The sequence below is a fragment of the Meleagris gallopavo genome, chromosome 1, assembly GCF_000146605.3.
Source record: "Meleagris gallopavo isolate NT-WF06-2002-E0010 breed Aviagen turkey brand Nicholas breeding stock chromosome 1, Turkey_5.1, whole genome shotgun sequence".
Taxonomy (NCBI): domain Eukaryota; kingdom Metazoa; phylum Chordata; class Aves; order Galliformes; family Phasianidae; genus Meleagris; species Meleagris gallopavo.
Window position 1 is genome coordinate 80,812,589 of NC_015011.2, and position 25,411 is coordinate 80,837,999.

Below are 25,411 nucleotides of genomic sequence, written 5' to 3' on the forward strand. Positions count from 1 at the left end.
TATGAAACAGTGTTGAAAATTCTATCACTGTAGGGTTATCTTGGCAGTCTTTTACTTACTCTTTACTACTGTTTTGAAGATGCACATTTCCAATTATCCATTAAAAAAGTTCTCCTGAAATGAAACAAGCTTCCTTGGTTCTGAAAAGTTTACTTGAGACTACTGCTCCTTATCACTTGTGCTATTCCATAGCCTACACTTGTCCTCAGAAAGTGATGGCATCAGATGAACATATTGGCTGTGATTTTTCAAAATATGCAGTTAACTACATTTGATTCCCACTGCATTTGATGCATGTTAACACTACCTTCAACAAAGGCAGTGTTAGGCCCATGTAGAAGGCTTTAAAAAACAAAAAACAAACACCACCTCTAGCACCCTGGGCTATTTGCAGGCAAGAACATATGTTGTAAGTATACCCTGCATTACAGGGTATTTAAAGGGACTTAACCTTTATGAGTAATAGCGTAATGCATTTGATGCTACAATAGGTATGTTTCTCTAATGTTGTCCCTCTAGGTTTATCATATGTTTTCAAAATATTGTATCCTTTGAAGCTGATTTTAGAGACATATTCTCCATATCCAATAACTCACAGCTGAAGCTATTCCAAGGTTTAATGTATTTATTTCCTCGTACTGAAGCCAATGCTTTTTATTTTGTTGTCCTCAAATGTAGTCATTATGCGTAGCTTGTTGTTTATGTAAAACTTATATTTTTTCTTTTTTTTCTTTCCCTTTACTTTGCCTTTTCTTAACATCTACATGGCGCGTTGATGGCAAGAGCAGCAGTGGTTGGCAGTTTTCCTCAACTCCACAAGAGAGAGAGAGAGATTTGGTTGGAATGAAACCTTACTCTTCGTACAGTCGGATTGAGATGCAGCTTTGAAAGGTATCATCCCATTTTCTGTCTTGAAACCAAAGATGAAAACCACTAACAGGTAGAAATTTCAATGCCAAACCACCTGTTAATTCACTGCAGAAAAGCCCTTTGGCAATTCAATTTTCACTGTATCCACTTGGAACATTTGTGTGGCAAATAACCACAGTATCTGTCTGTACCTAGTGTTTTTGGTGAAGAAGCTAAGTTGATTGGGAGTGTTTGGACTGAAATTTAGGTTGTTAGACAAAGACTTTTATCATCTTGGTCTTGCTTTTTGACTGGAGTAGCGTTCATCGCTCATATAATTGAGACTAATACTGAAAGTACCAATCCTGAAGTAATACGCTCTACATGGTGAAGTGAAAGGAGATTCATTTAAAATTCTGTGTATGGAGAGTCCAGATCTGCTTCGTATCTTGGTGGTCAGAAGTGAGGTGTATGGTGAAACTGTGAAAATGAAAACTGTGAAATACTCTGTCAGTAGTAGCAATACTTACCTTTTAAGAGCACTACAATTCAGAAAATCATTTCAAATTGAGTTAAAATGTTATCCTTGGAGTGCTATACAAATGCTCCTTCTGAACCGTGCTTTGCAAAAACAGCCACTGTTTGTTAATATGGCATTAAAATTTTGGACTCCACCCACAAAAATTAATAACATTTTTGAAATAAAAGTGATGTAGGATACTGACACATTTATGTCCATATGTTCTTGGGCGTGTGTCCTCCAGTGCATGATAAAACTGGAAATACCAGATATTCTTATTTTTCTTATTTCCTGTAAAGCCGTACTGAGAAAGTGGGAGAATGTAAATGATGGCAGATTGACAGGCTTTGGCCCAAGGATAATTGTACAGCAGTACCATATTTTATATTTTTGTATCCTCTTATCTATTCTGTTCTACTAGTAGTACTAGTTGACTTCCATGAATAAATGTAATTTAGAGCAGACTAGAGCCATGCTATTTATATTTGTGCAGACTGTTCCTTGCTTGTGCAACAGTTATTTCCCATGGATCTGCAGCGTTGTCCAGTGTCATGCAGTGCTTTCGTATGTATTTATGACATGAAAAGTGTTTTGAAACAACATGACAACAGTAAAAGCTGCATAGTAACGGAGTTACCCTTGGCTGTCCATATAATATCCAATTAATGTGGTTACCGTGCTCTGAAGCCCATCCAAAGCTGAATAAGATATTCTGAAACCTGGTTAAATACATTTTTTTTTTTCCAATTTTCCTAAAGATTTCCATTTCTGATGCTACAACGATAAGAGGACACTGTAATACATGTCTTCAGCAGCAGTAATAATGAAGGATGTGAAGTATATCCCCAAAATCTAAAGGTGTGAATTCTAATCAACAGTGAACTCTGTGAGAATTCCATGTAGTAAAACCTAATTCTGTGCTGAAGGGGAACACTGTGAACATCCAGCATAAAATAAAAGATGTTCTGTTCCCTGCTGCACTATCTTGAGCCAAACTCGGGATCTAAAAGTGAAGCGGGGTTCTTTCATCACCAGTCATAAAGATGCTGTAAGTCAGATTGTTCCCTTAGGCTGTATTTGACAATGTAGTAAATCGAGCTTTAGGAACTTTCTGCAAGATCGAGAACTCTGCCACCTCAAAACATAAAGCACAGATCCATTATAAATGCATTCTTTCTCATGCAGTTTTTGAAAACGTTTTGATGCTTTGACTTCATGCTTGCAAACTGCATACTTTATTTGGTATCTTGTGTCCCCCACTGCTATCGTTAAAAACATGGAAGGGCTGGCAGAAATGTGATCTCATGGCCTCACATGATCCAAATGAAATCTGCACTTTGGAGATATCCACTAGTGCATGGTATGTTAATATCAATTATGATCAAGCACCATCAGCTGTTTGTTACTCCCCTGCATTTTGTCATCTTCCTGTTGTGTCCTTATAACTTCAGTCTTCCCAGAATGTTGCACAGGCAGCCGTAAGAGCAAAATCTGATCTGTGTTCAGAACGGGATCAGAAAATATGCTAGATTTTGTGTATATGTATCAACACCTCCTATTCAGTGAGCTGTGTTAAGAAGAGTGAAAAAAGCTAAGTCTTGTTTCTTTCACTAAATGAAGCTAGAGTGGTACTGGAAAAGTACAAGGACAAATTCTTTTTTATATAAATTCTAGAAAAACTGATGGACAGACAAAACTTCAGAGTTTTGATTTCAGGGTGAGTTTGAGCAGAATTAAAATTCATCTAAAATTCTTATTGTTTTTCTCTGCCCTTTGCTCTTCTGTGAACGCATCATGCCCAGATTTTGCAATTGCAGCTTTGTGCTTAAAAGCCACATTGACACAATGAATGTCCTTACTAAATTATGTTTCTGAAATCTTGCAGGGAGTTTGTAGTTTGGAAAGACAGAGCTGCATGCAAAGCTTTTCACTTCAGAAATGTTGTGTACTTGGACCTGTACAATTTCCTTCCTTCTTGGTAGGGAAAGATGATTCTCAATCTGATGATTTTGGTCTCTGGGAAAGAAAAAGAGAGGCAGAGGAGGGAAGAACTTTCTAATGATATTGTTGATACAGCTATCTTTAAAACCTATTATTTGGAATTTGGAGAAGTTTTTGATTTGTTTTCCTTCTCTCTCTGACCTAATTAATTTCATAGGACCTCCCCATGGACGTAATTTATATGACAAATGAATTACATTAAAATTTGCTGTCATGGTATAAAACCTCTTGTTTATGGTAAATTTAATATGTTTTTGTTGACTTCCCTCTATAAGTATTGAGCTACCAGCTATAGTTTGTTTTCTTTATTTTTTAAATAATTTTGAATATATAGCAACTTATTGTCAGTATTAAAAATATTTGAAAACATAAATAATTAGGAGAAACATTGTAATTCAGCTGTGTTTAACAAAAAGCTTCTAAAGTGGCACTAGCTTTTCCTTTTTTAAAAATATAGATTATTGTAGAAAAGAGTCAAATAATAACTAGTATTGAAGTGTACTCACCAATTCCAGCTTATTCTAGAGTAGAAACATTGACTACCAGACTGTGCAGTATGTTGTAGGAAGGCAAAGCATATACCATTTTCCATACCATTTCAGGACTGTCTCATCTGCAGCATTGGTATCAACATTTTGAAGCCCGTGGATCTTTTGGTTGGCTGCTTGTTCCACCCCATTTTTGTATCTACTCAGTCTACTGACTTCACTAAGATAATACACACATTAAAACTACCTTTTCCTTCCAAGGCTGTACTCACTTTTCTGAAGGGCAAAGGAGACGTGAGAGTGTACAGATCCTTGTGAAAACAGTCAGCAATTTACTGACAAGAGCAGAAGGTAGTTTGCTGTAATTTAGGGCCAAATACAAGTTTGGAATTTATATGGATTTTAAAAAATCTTCAGTTACACTGCAGCGAGGTACTTATTCTTAGGTTGGAAAATGACAGTAAGTTTCCTTTTCTACAGAGAATAAAATGCAGAAAATAGTTTAAATGGGGATAAAATTATGCACAGTAAATCTTTAATAATTTATGTTTTGATTATATAGAATAATCCAAGGAAAGGAATTCCTTTGGTAAAAATGCACTAAAGACAGCAAAATATCCTCACGTTAATTCAGAAAAATATTCAAACCAGTGCCTAAGGTTAAGGCTGTGCACCAGCACTGCACGGATGAGGGACATCCGTGCCCTGTCACGGGTTTTTGTCCAAATGTGGCAGGGCTGCAATGGCCAGCCAGCATCCAGAGCAGGATTCGAGGAACATCCTCTGTTAACTGTGAGGAGCAGCAGAGCTGTTAAATTTGCCTCAGGGGATGATAGCAGGGAAAGGCTATTGTGCCTATGTATTTTGAAACACTGGATGTACTTTTTTTTTTTTTAGTTTTCTATTTCCATCCCACATTCCCTGCTTTTATAAAGGACTCCTAAGTAATTTCCAAATTAAATTACCTCTCTAGCAGTTTTGTAACCCTCATAAATATGATAAAGACAGACTCTCTGTCTCACTTTTTCTTGTGGCACTTAACCATCCTATGGCATGCTAAAAATCTTCCTTCAGCATCAAGACAGCATATTTCTTTGGTTAAAGTTCAGAGGCAAATATAAAATAGTTATTTATGTTAGGTCTGCTCTAACTCTGACTTTTTTTGTGGTGATAATTTATTTTCCTTTCCTCAGACGGATTATAGAGAACATGGTGTTGTCCCGCAGTCCCCAGCTTTAATATGAAAATGGATCAAGTTCAGGTTCTGACACACTTGGCAGAGCACCATCGTTTCTCTACCCCTCCCTCAATCTGGGCCATAATTGTGGATATCCTGTGGATGGCAGCCCAGAGACTGCCAGTACTGGGAGCATACGGAAAGGAAGAGATGATGGCAATAGCTGTGTCGCTTGACCTGACATTTGCCTCATTTCTCAGCCACAGAGCGTGATGAAGGGAGCAGAGAGTCTCGTGTGAACTGCATGCAAGAGGTCATGGTTTTTAGGAGCAGTCCCCCCCACCTAACTCAGATATGCTGTCTGTGTACATACAAATAAGGGCTATTTTGCATAAAGAGAAAGAATACAAAAATAGGTAAAATTGTACTCTAGGTAATTCCATGCTTACAATTAAGTTGCACTGGAGATAGATGTTAACCCCATAAAATCCCTGGGTCACAGACCACCTTACAATAGACCCCGACAGCTTTGTGGAGACAGATTATGTCAAGCCCTCAAATTTGGAAGTGTAGCAATTCCTCTGTAGTAAGATTGCAAATGAACACCCATTTGGAGATTGCCAACATTATCACAGTTTGTCAGGGTGATCTCACAGCCCACAAAGCGCCGTAAGAGATTGCTTTACAAGTTCTGAAAGATTAGAGTGTTGAAGTATGTGACACCAGAATGATGCTTTGATGCCTGGCTTTGTCAGTCAGCCAGACAAATAAATAATATCCGCTGTTTTTATTTGTGTAAAGCATAACAGGTAATGGAAAAGTATAGAGAAACATTTCCTTGTCATGGCTACACAGAGCACTAAAATATAGGCTGAACAAAAATTGGATGCGTTAATGTCAAATCCTTAGAACAGGCAGTTGTGTACCTACGTGGGTCAGTAACTGCATAATGGCATTTATGTCTATTTCAGCAGCTAGTACTTTAAAGCATTAGCATTATGGCATGGCTAAATGAAACAGCAAAAATTGGCAGTCTTGGGGTTTGGTCATTTACTGAAGCATGAAAACATGTTGTAGTGAATGAGGGATGGAGTTCTGGCTAGCAAGGAGCAAAAGGTCTGCAGTACGGAAACCGTGGGTTCCTCTCCCGGCCTTGGAAGAGGCCAACACAGCTGTACAGCAACAATGTGGCATGGAAGTAAACAGCAGAAGAGTATGAATGTGAAATTCAGCATTTCTTGTCAGGAGCTGTGGAAGTGCTTTGATGTAACATGGAGACAGAGTTTTGTTATGAGTTTCAGGTATTCAAAATTTTAGAGATCAAAATAAGAATAATCTCAAAGCATCAGATAATTGCTTTTTTTTTTAAACTTTTCTGCCAAAACTGAACTTAATAGGATACCTTTCTTCTAGATTTGTTCAACGTTCAGCCCAGGCTTCGATATATGATACATGGTCTGAAAACCATTTGTGGAGCCTCAGATAGCAACCATTTATGTTGTAAAGAGTTCCAAAGAAGGCAAATTCATCAGTTTTTGTGCTTTAATACAGACTACTGGTATATTTTTATATATACTGGAGTTCTACCAAGGCTTTGCCATAGATCTGATTTATGCCAACTCAGCCTTTAAGTTTTGTGGAACAAAAGATCTGAACTGCACATTTGTTGTACTTGTTCATTCTTAGGGTGCCATTACATTGTAGGAACTCAAGATCAGATGCTAATTTATGTATCACTGATCCACCTACAGGTAGAAAACCCTCTCTCATGCCTTGACACCAAGTCATTGTTTATCCTTGACCTTGGAGAATTTTTGTGCCTAATTCTCCATCCCCATGAGCAGCAGAGAACTTGCAAGTAGCCAAGCATCAGTTAGCAGTTGTTTACACAAACCTTGAGACGCTTGGATGAAAGACCCTGTGCAAGGGCATAGAATTATTATGACTATTATTAACTGAATGCCTAAACCTAGACAATGTATTTGCACATGTAAGTAATTATGATGCACTTCAAGGCATTCTGTTTGTAATGCTTTGTAATGCTTTGCTCTCCATTTCCTACAAATCAAATTACTGAGGGATAGATTTGATTTCCACATCATTTTGAAAATATTTTCTTTTTCTTTTTTAATTTCCTTTGTATTAATTTTTTTCAAAGTTCAAAACACAACCAACTGTGACTAAATGCATAAAATCAAACAAAACCCCCTTAAAGTATAACAAAATTAAGACAGCCTAAGATGATATGCAGCAAACAATGTAAATCATACCTAACAAACATGGTTGTAATAATATACCTTATCCATGTCTGATCCACTAATAACAAATACTTATTCAGAGAACAAATAACTCATTCTTCTTTTTAGTGAGAGAGAGGCAAGCCCCAAATTCAAATTATATCTTGCAGTCTCAACAAATACGAAAAACCTGCCAAATCTTCTTATAGAAATCCCAACAATCTTCCATTTTCATTGTATCTCTTGGGAGCACTGAGATTGGGAGGAGGAGAAAAAAGGGCAGTTTTTACTGGAAATGTGGGTCTTGGTCTTGTGCCTTTTCCATGAGAATTCCTTACTGCCTTCTGTTGAAAGGTTTCTGTTGTGGGTAGTGGGTTCAGGCCAAAACCAGAAGGCATAAGCTGGTGTTGTTTTTAAGAATTAGGGATTTTTCCCTTCCCCTCATGCGAAACTTCTCCAGAACTGTAGGCTCGACAAGATTGTTATGAGAGTAAAGATTGCTACTAGACTATAATTAATACTTTCCTCTCTGCAACATGGCCAAATAGATTTCTGCCATCTTCCCATTTCCTTTCTGGTTGCAGAAAAAATTATTATTTGTTTAACAGAACAGCAGCATCCTCTCTGTCCTACAGTCAGGGAGCGTCACCCTCTTTTCAGTTCCTGCTGCCCTTCCCTGATCTGTATTTGCTTCAGTGGAGTTCTGGCCACACTGATGGCATGGTTACCTGCAAAAGGGGCAGAAGGCAGATTTTCAGGTATCCTCCCAGCTGTAGTATACCTTTTGTGCCATGCGTTGCCTATTTGTCATTTGTGACCGGGTCCTGACTTGTCTCTGATGTCAGCATTCCTGTTTCCCCTTGCAATTTTTGCCTCATTACCTTCCAGTGTGATCTCATTTCTAATACGTTTTAAAGAACTCTAAGAAAGATCTGCTCTGCCCTTTCCTTGGGGTAGAAAACACCTGTATTTCTCATAGCTCTTCTGTTGCCATTTCATGCTTTGTACTCACCACCCTTTCCCTATGGGCTGAGGTTTCTGGCTTGGTGAGAGTCTCATCTCTCTGCATTTCTGCACCAGTGAAGCTGCAGCAGCTGCTGAGGCTCTGTGCAGGGAGCTGTAGCAGAGTATCTCTGTGCATCTTTTGACTTTCCCCAAAGCCAGCCCCTTTGCCTCTTGCCACCTCTCCCATGTGTCCCCTTAGCTGCTGCTCTACCCAAAATAACTCCATGCCATCCCTCATACAGGGTATTTCTCCTGCAGATGTGTGAGCTGGAGGTACCATTGGGCTTAGCAGTGACTCAGTGGAGGAGAGAAGGCAGGGAGATGCATGGTGTTGGCTCAGCTGAGATCACTCCCACAGCTGCTTTTTATTGGCTCTGTGCTCCTTCCCTAGCCTTTAGGTTGGAAGTAAGGAATAAGTCTTTTACAGTGAGACTGGTGAAGCACTGGAACAGATTGCCCAGAGAGCTGGTAGATGCCCCATCCCAGGAGACTTTCAAGGTCAGGCTAGATGGTGTTCTGAGCAACCTGATCTAGCTGTGCATGTCCCTGTTCATTGCAGAGGAGTTGGACTAGATGACCTTTAAAGGTACCTTCCAACTCTGAGGATTCTGTGATTCTGTTCTATGATTCTACGGTAATGAATTTTATAGTTTCCAAGTGATTTCTCCTCTTACCATTATTATTGCTTGCTTTAAAAAGTACCGTAATTGCACGGTGCACTGCATCTATTGAAAGAGTGTGTGCAGCCAGTACACACAGGTAACATCAGTAAGTATTGTTACACCACTCTAGTGGTCCTACTTGTGTCCCATGCATTAAGAAAGCATTTTTGGTTCTTCTCATGTTATGTTTTGTGTCTTGAACTTAAATAATATCAACATCAATTTCCATTTAAAACCAAAGCCACGGGAATTTCTGAACTGCATAGCAAGAAATTTGTCTTTAAAATCTGATTTTGATGAGTATTATAACAACAAGATGAGTTGTTATAATATCATGTCCCAGTATTTAAGAATCCAAATTTTTATTTATTTTTTAATTAAGGAATCCAATTCTATCAAAAGATGATTTCCAAGAACATTTTCCTTCCGTGACTTAAAAAAAAAAAAAAGAAGAAAAAAAAAAGGACCTTATTAGCTAGAACGTAAAATATAAGAGAGAAATCGTGGCATCTACAGAAGCAGAGATGCCAGCCTCAGAGAGCAATCTCCTGGACAAGCAGTCCATTGATTGCCATTAAGAAATTCTTAATGTGCTTTTTGTATGTTATCTTTGAGATTCTTATTAAATGTCAGATACGTAGCCTCTTCCTCACGTATCTTTATAAAGCCCTGACAGAGGAAAGAACACTTTAAGAAGGATTTGGGAAAATGTAAGGATGTTTATGGCATATGTTTTGTGAGGCTGCAGAAGGTGAATTGACCTCCATGGTGGGTGGACTTGGTGAGAAGGAGATGGAAACACAAATTCAAGTATAGGCAGAGCCTCACACATCAGAAATTAGAATTTGTCTTTATGTTCTGACTTTCCATTGGAATTATCTGCTTTCTGAAGCAAAAGCCTGGGTAAACCTACAGTGTTTTTGTAAGAATGTCCTTTTTGTAAGAATTCCTGCAGACAGAGACAAAATGCCCAGAATATTGTTTAGTGAAGGGAGAACATATCATTACATCTCACTTGTACTTTCTTCCTTTTTAATTTTTTCCTTGCACCCATAGACCAAAATTCTTTGTGTTTAAGTGAAAATTAATTCTTTTCTATACTTTTGTGATTCTTTGATGAAGAGAGCTGGAGCTCTAGGCTTAAACCTAGTGCCTGCCTTAGTCAAAATGGCCGAAGCAACAAAGAGGCTCCTGAATTTAGTCTGCAGCACAGTTGTGCTGCCATACAAGATAAGAACTGAGTCACTCGCTGAAAAGGTGGATCAGAAATTGAACTGATGGCATGCTGGCCCAGTGTGGTGCGATCTAAGCTGCACTGACACCTACAGTTAATCTTTCCAAATCAGGGTAGTAATTTACACGTCTCCATTCACATCCAGAGTCATGTCTGCTGTTTATATCTCTCTCAGCTTGTCCATGTTTTTGTTGCTTAAATGGCCGTGGGTTTTCACCTTGTTGGATCTTCCTTGTGAAAGCTCCATTTATTTTTTTTATCAGGATGAAGATGGTGAGTCTGCTAGAGCCTCACACAGTTTTTCACTCGTGTCTACTTTTTGAATTCTTACAGGGAAATGACTGCATGCATAGTCACTGGTACATTCCGTGGTAGCAAGAAGAGTTTGCTTATGTGCTGTAGGACTGAGGTGAGACCTGAAGGTGCAAGACCTGCCCAAATCCTGTATTCTCCCCAGAAGGCAGCAGTAGCAGATGTTTGTGAATGGCAGCACCTATCCTGTAATATGACCAGGAAAATAATCCACTGTGGAAATTTCACTTAATTGTCCTGAAGTGAAGCACAGTTTATTGATGCAACTGAAGGGTTTTACACTCTGTTGTGTTTTGGATATAGAATAGTAGAACAGTTTTCACTTAGCACATTATCAATACAGCCATCAGTTCTAGGGAATTCTCTCATGCACAGTGCCTTCCAAAGAGGGAAAGTAAACTTCTACGGTACTTAGCATAGTCTTCAAATTCTCTACACACGCATCTAAGATGTGCAGCAATTCCCTGAGTTATGGTCTAGTGTGAAGGCAGGCATATACAACTGCTTCTTTTAATCTTGCTGATGGGCAGCTAGAATAGACATACAAAATCTTCATAAGGCATCAAACGTACAGATGTTCTCCATCTCTCTCTTCTTGCAGTCGCCATGTATCACACAATACACATATGGTAATAGATTGTATGTCAGGGGAAAACACAGACTACACCCCATGCAGCCATCACACCTTGAAAATAGACATAAAATGGTGAGTCAATATGAATACACAGCTCCTAACAGCCTAATAGAATAGATCGCACCACAGCCAGGTACATCTGTTCTCAGCACTAACCATTATCATTAGTTTAAAACACTTAAAATCACTGAGCTTCCGCAGGTCTGGGGACAGATTATACCAGGAAGAATCTGCTAAATAGATTTAGCAATGTAGCAAAGAGGGACCTTGGCTACATTAAAACAGTACATTTTGCATCTCAAAGGCTGTAGGCTGTTTTCAGAGGAGCAGTCTGAATGAGGAATGACGCTAACACCATGTAGCAATTTCTTTATCATCATTTAAATATAGAGCTTGAAAGTCTTGGACAAACAATTGTGCCAAACAGCAGAACAATTTATTTGTGAAAAATCAAGCTTGCCTTCTCTAGGAAACCATCAGCTGTCCTGTAGCATGTGTTCTCATCAGACTAATACATGAGATACAAATATCTAACTGTGACTGGACCAGAGTGTGAGTCTGACAGAAAGACTTAATCTCTGTTAGGTAGGAGAAGAAACAGGGAAAGAGAAAAAATAACAGATTTCTCCATAGCTCTCTGTCTCTCTCTGTCTTCCCAGTCTGGTATCTGATTGCTCTGAAGTGTAAGATAAAGGTTCTTGCACAGACATTGAAGTCAGTCAAGTCGTGAAGGCTTTAGGGGAGGCTTCAAAAACAAACAAAAAGGAAGTCTTGATATACATGCATCAGTGATTGCTGAGGCACTATGCTATTGCTTGTTTCAGACTTGCTGTAGAGGGGTTTTTGAAGGAACGTGTGTGACTAACTCGATAGGAACCGAGATGTCTGACTCTTCAAAAGAGGTGGAAGTGAAACTAGGCAAAATACTGGTGATAAATGTATGAAATACTGGTTTTGGTAATGAAAAAGGACAGAAAGATGTGGAAAAAAATCCATGTATGTTTTGTGTATTAGTGGATAACAGGTCCAGGGAAATAGATAAAAAAGCTTTAGCTTCTTTTCTTACAGATTTTGTCAGGGTAATAAAGAAAAATGTTTCAACTTTATGAATAACAGTGGGAGACAAATGCACATATCTTCTCCCAGACTCAGAATTCCCCAAGAATGCTCCTGCTATTAAGAGAAAAAGCAATTACAGATATGCATGGAAGGACATCCCATTTTTTTTTCTAAGCTCACTCCTTATTGCATCTTTAAGAGAGGACTGAGATCCACTGTTTCCACAGCATCATCTTTTCATATCCCTCCCATTACTCATACCGCAATTAAAGAAGAGTAAAGGCTGGCCCAGCCATCAGGAGTTCTATATTTCTCCACCACAGAGTGGGCTGGCTATGATGTCCATTGCCAGCATGAGAACCTATCTTTGGTGTTTGTCAGTTTCACCTGCAGTTTGGTAAGCTGCTTTAATTGTTTCTTAAAGGCCACCCTTCCCTTTCAAAGTCTTGAGAATGATTCTTGATGAGGACGGTGCTGCACCGGAGACCTTGAAGGATTTTTTTCAGGGAGTCTTCTTTGAGTAAGAGGAGTTTGAAGAGTCATACGTTTTTGAAGCAATGTGAACACCTTTGTGAAAAGAAGATAAGCAGATATGCAAGATGTAACTAAACTCCATCAGTTTCCAGAAAGTTCAGTGTTGTCTTTGTGCAGAACGTGCCTCTGGTGCAGTACAGTAGCAGCACAATTAAGCTTCTATATTCCTAGCTTTATCTTCCAGCTGTCTTTGAATTTTTTGAATAGCACTTCCTCTACTTACTGTTTTTCAAATCCTGGAAGTCTGTAGTGTAAATGAAAAGGAATTTGGTGTCAAAGGTGTGCAGTACATAGTGTAGATGTCTTTATGAAGCAGAAGATCACACACAAAACATCATAGGGTACCACTTTCTAACCAATTCTGGATGCTAAATGTATCTATCCATCTTAATGGACAGTACTTTCATCTTTGAGGTTCGTTCCTTTTTCTGCTCAAGTACAGTATAGTGTAATTAGGCATGAAAACTTCAGGACTTAGAAAACTCTGCCTAGAAAAACACCAGGTTGTGTGTGCTTGGGAGCATGGATCGCGGTTAAAAAACAAACAAACAAAAAACCAACAACCCACCAAGAACAACAAAGAAAAACCATACTGGATATTAATACTGCTTTCCTGTATAGGTTACATCAAATCCTGCATATAATGCATGGAGTTCAGAATATTACTGTGACAACTCTGTTTCTCTGGCACAATCAGCCTGTCCATGCCAAAGGGCAGTCTGTAATTTTCTCAGGAGGCAGTCTGAGCCTGTGCACTTAATTCACTGAGGAACTGGTGGTTAGCATATATCTCACCACTCTCTGCTTCCCATGGGAAAGGTATATCTTTCATTATGTCTCCTTAAATACAAATACAGGACATCAAGCATATTGAAATGCCCCACCAGATCAGGAAACCATATTGCACCCACTTCTAACTCTGGAGAAAGAAGAGGGGAAGAAATAATTCATAGTAGATACGTGAGATAGCACACTCACAGCAGTATCTGGATGGTGCTCTAGCAGCATGGCAATGGTCAGGGAATTAAAAGTTGAATAGAATAGGTGAAAAGCACGAACTCTGGCAGGAGGAAAGGGCAGCTTGTGGCAAGAAATAACCCACAGCGTATGCCTGTTTGTTCAGCCCAAGCAGGAGGATAGGTGGGATATAATCTTTGTAAGAAAAAACAACTAATAAAGTTGCCAAGAACAGATATTTTATAATCTGTGCTAAATCTCTGCTGGAAAACATGAACAGCAATGAAACTGAGAAGACACTAAAAGAAATTCGGGGCAAAGTGCCAGACGCCCAGACGGAAGCAGAATGTGGACCAAAAAGCTTGCGACAATTGGGTAATTATGGTTTATGAATTTCAGCTTTAATCTGTAGTTCAGTGAGTCCTGATTAAATATCTGTTAAACACAATTAAAGTTTGTTTTTGTATTTCACCGTCTTGATCAGAATAATTAGAGACTGCGTGTTTCATGTCAAAAGTAGCAAGAGGAATTTTAGTGAATGAACATCGTTTTTAAAAGCCATTTGTAGCACCAGCTGTTGGCATTATTTTATATTTTAGTGTTATCAGCATAAAGACGGGTCCTCTCAATGCTGAATGCTTTCCAGCAGGGCTAAGATGCTGGGAGAGGCGTGATACAGCAGGAACCGTGCCTGGCCATAGGACTATGCAGAGGCATAGCGCTTCAGATGAAGCTCTCCAAGCTACAGCGTAAGACCGTGCACTGAAGTGGCAGAGGGCAAGAAGTGCTGTAAGCGGGTCGTGTAGCACCCAGCTTGTGCTTCTCTGCCGAAGATGCTTCAGATAGCAAGTGTGACAAGTGTTAGGAAAAATTGCGGGTTGGAGCAGATATCTGATGAGCTGAATTTGGGTTTTTTCGTTGCAGGGTCTTATCAGAAGCTCCGGGTGTCCCGAGGGTTAAATGTTGGAGTGTCAACCCAGAATGATATTTGTGGTAGCATTACAAAAGCTTTTGGGAACTAACACATAAACTGTGCCAGTAGTACCTTAGCAAAGGCAGCAGGCTTCAGGAATGACCTATGTGGATACTGAAAAGGATAGGTATGCACATTCCAGTTTCTGCAGGGACTTCCTAAGTGGATTCGTCTCCATTTATAGCTGCTTCAATTAAGTGATGAGAGGAGAAAAGATCCTTTAAGCTTTTTCTCTGAAGAAGAGGAAATGAAAAGGGGTTAGTGGGAGGAAAGTGGGATAGCTTTGAGTAAAGACATACTGAGATGCAACTTCCATAGATAGAATATATTTTTTCAGGAACCTGAAATGTATCCAAATGTCACCTGAACATGGTTAGGGCATGTAAATAAATCCTAGGGGGTATGTGTGTGCATGTATGGCTGACCTGTTTTTAGCCTTCATCTGTCTCTTTATCCCAGTGAAGATGAATCTTCAGTCACATTTAGTGATGCCTAGGGAGGAGGAGTAAATCTCAAATAGAATAAGCTAAAAATTGAAAATGCCTACTAAAGACGCTTGAAAGACAACTCCAGTTTCTCCTCTTGAGTAAGTGTTCTACTGCCTGTGTGTCTAGTTTACTTCAAATAATGTAGTTCCTTTGACCTTTTCAGTTTCTGTCTCTTTGATGAGTGTCAAAAGAAGAGGCACGGAGCTCTCATGTGTGGAGGAGATCTTATCTTCAAGCATGGGACTGAGATGACAGTCCTACTGCAGTCATCCTTTAGTAACAGCTTTTTGTCACCAGTGACCTAGAGAAAGGGGTCTGTGTGGTTCATTACCATCGTGCAGAACCATTTCATTTGCTGGCAGTTTAATCATTCATTTGTGCTATAAGCTTGAAAAGTCAAGAAAAATATTAGCTTGTCTATAGCTTCAGTTTTTTCCAACACTGGTCAGCTTTTTATGCTTTTTCACCTACCTTTCCAAGTAAGTGGGAGTGAAATAATGCCAGAATTTCTAAATTAGCCTTCCAAGGAAACTATAGGTCTATTAATTCCAAAGTGAAATCAAGGTTAATGGTGAAAGAGTTGAACAGAACTTAAAAATCAAAGATAGTTTTGGAAGACAACATCAAAGGCATATCAAAAATATGGTGGTCTTTTTATAAGCTGCAAGCCCTGAAGAGATGGTGCCCCTAATAGAGCTGAGGGAAAAAGGATCAAAGTGATGATCGTATGCGTCTTTAAAGTAGAACGAATATCTGGAGTGAATCTATGAAGAGACAGGTTTTGGATGAAACTTTCATAGCACTGGGATTGTTTATCAAGTTTTTATGCCCGGGTACAGTACAAGTGATCAGATTTCACCAGGGACAGAGGGAAAGAATATTTAGCTCAGAATAGGAAAACTAAGACCAATTGTTGCCTGTGTTTAAATGTGTGTATATTTATACGTATGTTACAACAAGTATCTTTTTAAGATGTGTGTTTTATTAATTTGGACCATATCCTCTTCAAGAGAAATTTATTCTGGTGGGAAAAAGAAGACATCCCTGACATTTGGTTAAGTATGTGATTTTTTATTTTCACTTCATAAAGTTAGGAGGAGAAGGGAAATGGAGTTAGGGCTTTTTTAGGGCTTTTCTTTGTCTTCTCTTGCATTTCTGAATTTCTCTGATTTTCCCTCAAAACCAGCTGCTTAAGTGTATCTCATCAACTGCCTGAGCTTGTCCAAATCCACTACCCTTATATCTGAGATAAATAAAATCAGGACAACATGTAGGTTTCTAATACAAGTTCCTTTGTATGGGGATGGGAAGGGAAATGGAAATCCTGACTTATAATTCTGTGTGTGTAGGGCTTTCACGTTGTGTGTACAAGCCCAGAGGAAAAAAAAAAAGGAAAAAAAGGAACTATTTCTTCTTTTGGCAATAGTATACATAGTTCTTCCACAGAGTTTTATTCTATGCCTGAGGGTCATTTCTCTTTTAAAAGAAGCACTGACAGCTGTGATGAATGGCATTACCTGGGAAGAGGGAATATCTAGATGTTTAAACAGATCAAGTTTCTTCTTATAGCACAGTAAACATTAGGTCACAAATCAAGCTGTTCTACTTTCATGGGCAATCAGGATCAATTCTACGCTACTTAAATGTGAACTGGAAAGACTTAAGTATAGCCGCATGCTGACATTAACAGAGGATGGTGGTTTATAACCTGTGTACATTGTCACAGCTATCCTTTTACATGAAGTCATGGATGAATGCCATGTGCCCATGTAGAGTTGCCTCCTTGTCAGCAGGCAAGATTGCCCGTCCATCACTATTATCTGCAACTAGGCTCATTACCTGCCAGCCAGTAAACATCTCACTCTCACCATCTGCAGTGAATTACAAAGTGACTGGAAGAATCAGGATCAGTTTGCCTTGCAGAATGATTGTCAAGTTCATTTTCATCTTTGGAGGCCCTTTGGAAATGGAAAAGATGGTGACTTGGATGGGAAAGAGGATGATGTCCATTACCCTCAGGCAAACAAGCTGACTGATGCTATTCTTACATACCTTCCATTTTACCAAGCGCAGGTGGCTGGAAATTTTCACAGCATGCAGGTGAAATAGTATCTTTTATTTTTGAATGGCTCTATCATTTGTGGTGTATAGCGATGCCATTTTCACATGAGCAGTAATGTCTGATTCAGGAAAATTTTTTAAAAAATATTAATTGTACTCAGTACAAAGGCATCTCCCTTTGACAAAGCTGATGCCTAGCCCATCAGGACCTACTTAGGAAGGAGGATAGCATACCACAGTAGTTTTTGCTGTAAACATTTTGCCCATCAGTGTTTTTTTTTAAGGCCACCAGATAACTTAATAATGATTGTAAATTTTAGCATCACTGCATGAGCATACAACTAATTCTGGGCATCTGCTCTAGGGAAGACAGAATCTATTCGTAAACCTTTCAAGGGAAAACGTAACCAAAGAGGCAAATGAGGAGTGTGATACATTCTTGATAAAGGATCTGCTGGTGATAGACAGATAGATTAGAGATTCTGCTGTGGATAGCAAGAAGGCAGACAGAGAAATGGGAGCATTAGGGAGCAAAGATTATTCTTATGGCTTCTCCCTCTGGCCTCCAGTACCCGTGTAGTGTAGAACCTGGCCTTGGGCTTGGATGTCTGTCCTTTCTCTTTGGCCTCTCTCCCAGCAAAATGCAGAGTTAAAAAAAAATAAAATTAAAAATGGAGTGATATGTGTTTGGTATGTCAGCCAGTGGCCACATGTGCAGTGAGGAAATTTTCTCTGAGAGCTCCCAAAGCTCATAATCATTGTGCAAGACATAATTATACTCTTTAGAAATCCAGATCAGTCCATAGTAAGGGGAGGACGGAAGAGAGTGTTGCAGACAGATTTTAACAAGTGTATGTGTCTCCTTTCTGCAACAATTTTGGTCTTAAGTGCACTTGGCTAAATTCTCATTCTCCCCTGGGAGGGTTACTGGAGGGATTTCCAGGCTTTTCTGTCTGCCTTCTGCAGGCTCATGGGGAGCAAAAGTGATGACTACCAATCGTTGCACCTGCTTCAGAGAGGGACAGCGCTTGCTCCCAGATGCTTGCCTCGGGGTGCCAGCAGGAACAGGGGAGTAGGAAGAGGCTGGCACTGCTGGTTAAACAGACAGTCCTCCCTCCCGGGAGCTATGGAGTGCCAGTGGGCACGATGTAACCAGGTCTTTGGAGCTGAGCGAATGCTAATGGCAGCATTTTGCCTGCTCCTCGTCGGATAAATAGAGAGGCTCAGAGGATGATGCTTTCCTGAACGTTGCTTCACTCTCACAGTGCTTCAGTGGTAGCTAGTGTTCCGGTCTCTGTATGAAAAAAGCTTTGTGCTGTTACTTCAGAGAGCAAAATCAAATTAAGCTGGAGAGCAACATGATTTCTAACTGGTTTTAACCATGTGCTTATCCAGCCTAATCTTTGTTGTTAAGCTTTGTCTTTGTTTGCTGAGATGGAGAACCTGTTTAGGTCTTGTGACTTCCTAAACATCACTAAAGATTTTCTGAGCAGTGATTTGTTCACAAAATGGGGCTTCAAAATGGCCTAGCATTCTGCTTGTTTGTGGTGCGCAGACATCTGACTGACTACAGATGTTTCATCATTCTCAGATTTGCTATATTTTGCAACTGGAAAAAATGCTTTAATAAAGCAAATGAACAATACCCTCTGAACTGTTGAAGTGAATGTGGATTTTGCCTGGGGCAGTGGTGTCTGGAGGTTCACAAACGTCGTTGCATTCTACCAAAGCAAAATAGTTTGCACTTAGTTCTTGAGAGCAGCGTTTTGCATGCAGGGATGATCAGATCCTTGAACCAGACAGAGGATTGCCATGTATTACCGTAACTCTCTAGATCACACCTCAGTATTTGGGATGAGAGGTGAATGTCGGCCACATGATGTTTCCTATGTTGTGTTTGGCTACAAGTGTTGTCACTTTTTCCATTGACAGAGACACTGCAGTGGAGGGATCTAGTTGTCAGATGTCAGATTATCAAAACTGTGTAGGTGCTTAAAGGTATGACTGATTGCCTGAAGGTATTTTCAAAACCACCTTAGCCAGTTAAGGTATGTTCCATTGACGCTGGATGTTTCAAGTTCTGTTTGCTGCCTGCTGTTATGTTGGATTATACCAGTTCCTCTTAAGATCTTTGTTATCACTACCAAGGCTTGCTGGCTCTCCCACCAGAGGATTTTGGAATACCCTTTAGACTTCTGTAGGAAGCATGCTGGGGGTGATGATGTGGCTCCAGTCTGCTGCTTTGAAACCAAAGTGGAGTGGCCTTTTGGCAGCTTTGGTTGAAGTTGCTGGGGGAGGGGAGAGGGACGTTGTGGTACAGCAGGGAAGATTTATATCTTAGGAACATACTGAAGAAACCTGGGTCACTGAGAAGTTGACTCTAGAAACTAGCCAGGAGAAAGACAGAATACAAGTAGTAAGAGTTAGAAGGCATAAATAAGAGGACAGTAAAAAAAATGAGAAATGTCAACTGTAAAGCATAGAGAAATCTTGTAGAATGAGTGTTGCAATGTAAGCCACAACAGCACAAATGCTGTCATTACGCCTTGTTTTCTGAGTGAGGAATAGATAAACCTGAAGGATGGCAGGCTTGGCGGGCATCTCGTTCACAATGAAATACTGAACAGACAAATCAGCTGCAAGGGAGACTTCAGCCATTTTGCAGTAAGCACAGCTTGGCTTGATAAACAGCCTCTCAGAAGAAGATACTTACGTCATGAGTCCAGGCTTAGAGAAAAGCTAGTGACTGCAGCTCTCCTTTATGTTATATTTTGTCTATTATGTGCTTCCAAACGGTACTTTTAGTGATATCAGTAGAGAAAAGATAACTGTAAGTATCAAGCAAGAAGGAAATGATAAAAAAGAAGCTGTAGAAAGAGTTTATCAAGAAACGAGAAAGAATGTCTGGCCACTTTTTTAGATGCTGTAAAACCAGAATGATTGTTTAGATTTTAGTTGAAGCCTACTAAATTTACTTGCAGAATATCCAGCCCTTGGTTTGAGATAATTCATGTAAGCAGGATCTTTATTCCTGTGTAGGTTAATATTTCTATAGGGATGTTGATATTCTTAAACATAAAACACAGATTTTTAAACTGAATTAAAATTAGTAACTCCCAGTTAGAGGTGTCAGTCTTCAGGAGTTTTGAATTGTGAAAAGGAAGACCTGAGATAAACACGAATCTACAAATTGTGAAAGCTCAGATATCCTAACTCCAGCAAGTCAAGCATAAAGTACAGAGATTGTCTAGCAGAACAGCTGTGCCAAATAGGAGAAGTACTTGCAGTTCCACGAAGAGGAATTCAACACACTTGATATGTTGTTATAATAATTTAGGAATTTGTGTAACTTGAGAAGTGTTTTGGAAGTGATTTAGATAGCACACTTTAGAAGCAGAGAAGAATTGAAATGAGAAATATATAATGATTTCATAAATATCTTTTTACTTAATGTCATTTTTCAGAAGGTCCAGATAAAAACTTGTTAGAATTGATAGAGAAATTCCCACTGAGTTCTGTGCGCCTTGAATCAGACTTTTGGCAACTCAACGCCCTGAAAACCAGCAGGAAAAATGTTTTGGAAACCTTTGATTTGGGAAAGTGTGATCACAACATAAGAATTAAATTACTGTTCTTCCTTGTCATTGTTTGACAGTTAGTCCAGCTCTCACAATTCTCCATAAAACTTATTCAGAAAGAGATGAGTGGAATTTTACACCAAGTGTATGGTGGGATTAATTATATGAGGTGAAGTTTTTGGGATTTTAGCTAGTGAAACACCTGCAAAATGCTGCTTAGGGGTAGGATTTAAGGAAGACCTTGATTGAACTAAAGCTGTAATGGTTTAATGTTTAAATAACTGTGGCACTGTTTGCAATTGCAACATTCATTAAGGCAATTGTGGATTATTGTGTTGTTTGCTTCCTTTCCTATTGTGCAATGAACTTAGTTCAGCAGAATGGGTATAAAGAAATGATGATCCAGTGCCCTCAATAGCATCTTTTTGTGAAGACTGAGATGGTACAAGGATTCCAGTGATGCAATCTTCTCATCTTTTCCTCATTCAGATCTCTCACTGTCTAGAAAGCATAAGTATCAACTGTGAGACTGAGTTCTAATTCCCTTCCATTTGCAGTTTCACAAGTTGAACAACTTATAGTTCATCAGAATTGGGAATATGTATGATTTTGATAGTTTATTTTGTCAGAAAACTTTGTGAAATCCAGGCAGCTGAGGAAGAAACAACATGCCCATCATTTGCCAAATCCTCCTCAGGCAGTGCCTTAGGACATGGTTGGCCATGTTTTAATTTACGTGTCATGTTCCAGAGCTGAACCAAAAGGCCATGCTGAAGTATGGATGTGGCTGGTTACCAAGGCGGAGTCAGTGGTCATTTGGAAGCTTTTCTTGTCATTTTCTGTCTACATATCTTGAGCCAAAATTATATGAGATTAGTTCTCTCTGATGATTTCTCCATAGTATTTTATTTTTCAAGTAAGATTGTTGGAGGAAAATTGTAGTGGTATCTAGATAACACTAGAAAATGCACACCTTCTGGTTATTTATAGGAGAAATTTGAATCCGGTTATAAATAATTCTACTCTTTACTAAAGAACTTTTGAGACTGCATCTGCATTCGTATAAACAGAGACTTGTGACTATGTCACAGACGATAAAGATGTTTGAAAGCAGTTTTGGTATTTGAAAGTGGGGACGGTCTTAATCTAGTAGGAATAACTGGGCAGTCTTCATCCTCCAGAAATCTGTCTGAGCATCATATGGCAGAAGTTATAACCTCTAAAACCAGTGTTCTTTTATATCCAAACCAAGTAATTAGAAACTTCCTTCTCTTTTTTATTTGCCATGTTATCAAATGTACATTTTGTTGGATGTGCAGTTCTAGAGCACAAAGACATGATGTGTGGAGAGAATAATGCTGCAGATATGTAAATGTATCTCAAGGTGTTTAAGATAGAAGTTAATGGGGCTGCCACACGAAGAGTTGCCACTGTGAATACAATATCTGTGTGTATGAACTTGTAGATTCGTACACATTGAGCATGGGAGGTTTTGGAAGAGAAAGAAGGTAGGATCTTATCGCAATTTCAGTTAAAGGTTACCAGTCAGGGTAATTGTGGTAATATACGAGCTTCAGTACGTCATTGTTGCTTGCAGGCATTGGATACAACTGCCCTTAACAGAGGGAGAGGTTTTCTTCACTTGAAAATGTAGCTATACTGCTTTGGGATCCTGAGGTCCTTCACTGAATCTTCTGCTGAGAAGAAGTCTCCAGAAAGCAGGATAATCCTTCCTGTGACATTTACTCACTCGATTACCTTCCTGTATTTTGTGCAGGCCATTTCAGGCTTTTCAAATTTTATTTGTTCTTGCCAGACCGCATTTATTCATTAGCTGCATTTATTGTAGTTATGGTTGAGACAGCACTTTTATTGTAAGGCCTCAGTCTTTGGTGGTTTATAACTTTCTGAAACAATTACCTTTTTGGCTGAAATTTCTCAAGCTTGTTCTAAGCTCGGAGGTGAATAATGTTTCAGTAAGTTTGAAAAAAATCCATTAAGCCATTTATGAGGACTAGACGTTCCAATAAACGTAGGCGCATTTATTTTTTGATGACCTACTTATTCCAATAAAGTACATTATTATTCTGTTTTCTCCTGTTTTAATTTATGTTGTCTTTTAAAAGAGAATGAGGACATTTTATACTGGATTTTCAGACAGGCTTCAGCTGAGGTTTGTTGACATGCAGTTCAGCACAGGGAAGCATGCTTGCTGACTGTGCTTAGCTCAGAAGCAGGACTGTTTATGGGTGCAAAGGGTTTTGGTCTAGTGTCTTTCTCTACGGGAAAACAACTCAATCCCTTGTGCTTGTAGTGGATATTTGACAGAGTGCATATGCAACTCAACTGTGCAGTGCAAGGCTAGAGGGAAAAAGCGGGGCTATCTTTGGAACGTGCATCTTTGGTTGTGCTATGGCGTTAGTGCATTGTGAAGATTCAGATATCGCTTGTGCAAAAGTGCAGTCAATATACTTCTGCTGTCTGGCAGGCACGGGCTACGGTTTTTTGTGACAATGTCCTGAACAGTGTGAACTAATTTGACAAATGATGAAGTCTCATGTGATTGAAAAGACAGTGTTGTTTGGTTTTTTTGCACTTAACTTTTGCACAGACTGCAATTAAATTCCATGTGCTTTGTCTTGTGTCTGTGTGTAGTGTTTTGTATTGTATGGCTTGTATACTGTATCGCATGCACTGAGAGGAAGTGGAATCAACTTCTATCTTCCTTACGCTAGCATGATGCTAATAAAATTCTACTTAATAAAAGAAAGATGTTCTAAGTTTATGCCAGTGTAACCGAGAGCAGAATTTGACCCAGTATGATTAATTGTACTGATGAACTTTGATGCCAAACTCCATGCCCTTTGCACAATTAAAATCTCAACTTTAACATTGCATTAACCCAGCTTTTCATTTAATTATACGTATTTAGTTGAAAGCTCCAAAAATGTTAATATTTTAAGTCTCTTCTCCTGTTTATAATTGAACTTTTTTGTGTGATTGTTTTCTGCAGTAATCAACAGGACATTAGCATGGACAGGAAATGAATCTGGAACTCTAGAGATTAATATTAATCTGCTAATGTCCTGTCCTGATGTTCTCAGGAATCCTTTCTTCTCCAGCACATTATGGTACTTTAGTAATCAGTAATTAGGGTAAGGTTTTCTCATGCCTGAACTATGTCCTCTTATATCTTTCATTTTCTGATTGCTATGGGAATGATGGTTTTTTCCCCCCATGGAATCAGAGCAAAATGTAATGTTTCTTCTTCAGCAGCCACACTGCTTAGACAAATGCAGGGTTTGAGGCATAGCATATTATCAGTGAGGAGATTTGGGGGTTAGTATTCTGGAATTTAACCTCAGGTTATATTTCTGTATGGCATTTGCCATGCCCCCATGTTTTGAAATACTGATCTTAATTCTCGTGCCAACTACATCAGTAAGCATGTACTTTGTAGTAGTGCTTTAGGAAACACAGAGCCATCAAGAGCTGATCCAGGCACTTAGGAGCCTGGGCCATGCTGAAATGCGTGTAGTGAGTGTCATTCTCATCCTTTGACTATGTAGTCCAGCAAGGTTTTTTCAGATCCAGTTTCCCAGGTTAGGGCAAAAAGGCAGTGTAACCTTGATGTATCCAGCAGCTTCAGTATCTCCCTTAATATTCATCACTTCTCAGCCCATCTCGTTGTCCCAGCCCACAAACTGACTGATGCTGCTTCATTCATTATTTGTAGCCTTAGGACTACAGTGGGCTCCACTGATACTGGTTCCTTCTGTATGCATAGGAGTTAGCCAGGATATCCTGAGTAGAAAACTGCTCACTGAGCCATACTACTTGTTCCTTGTCATTTTCTCTTCTTACCACACCCCAGATGGTCCTGGAACACTGTACCTTTGCAGCACTTAGGAAATGCAGACCTATCTCCATGAATACCACTTCATTTGCATAACAAAGCTGAACTGATTTTTATTTCTTTTAGGATGTATGCAGAACTGAGATAATTAGTTTTCAGGTTTTCAGAGAGTTGTAGGATTTGGGGAGAGGGAAGACAAGAAGAGCATGTTTGTTTTTTGTTTTCTTTTCTGGCATAAGTGCCTGTGGTTTTGATCCAAAAAAAAAAAAAAGAATTGATATTCATCAAAAGCTCAATGCATTTGTTCTGACTTCTATTTTTATTTTTTATTCTTTAATTCGATCTGAATAATAAAAACTCCTCTAAAAGATGCAATATTGAGATGCAGTATTTACTTGATTGTAGTAGATCATTCTACTTAAAAAAAAAGAAAGTCATTGAAATTGTTGTGTTTTCAGTGTTTCACTTTTGAGAAATCGGCATCTTCCAATGGCCATATGTTCTATTGGAAAAATCTCAAGTAGTCTTAGTTGTAGGCACGCAGATGATGCTCCATTTCATGATATGTTCCATCGTATGGTATTTAGTACAAAAAAAGAAAACAAGAAAGTGATAGTGGAAATGACACCAAGGGCTGTCTTCAGAATAACCAGTTTTGAGTCAAAGCATTGCTTACAGCTTTAATTTCAGCAATATTTATTTTAATGTAGGATACTTCCATTTTATCTCAGATTGGGCCATGTCTTTTATGGCCTATTTGTTCCCATTAAAAATTCCTAGATTATC

The 25,411-nt window shown here is 39.1% G+C and overlaps 1 protein-coding gene across 7 annotated transcripts in view; it reads left to right on the forward strand.

Annotated features, from left to right (window-relative positions):
• ZBTB20 (zinc finger and BTB domain containing 20) overlaps positions 1 to 25,411 on the forward strand; it is a 397,155-nt gene that overhangs the window by 232,720 nt on the left and 139,024 nt on the right. For 6 of the 7 annotated variants that reach the window (XR_795317.3, XM_031556020.1, XM_031556022.1 and 3 more), the window contains one exon: positions 789 to 891. The gene's annotated coding sequence lies outside the window, so the exon portion shown is untranslated. Of the gene's footprint in view, positions 1 to 788; positions 892 to 10,506; positions 24,881 to 25,411 lie in introns of those variants that run through there. The other variant, XR_002118321.2, reaches the window with a different exon arrangement.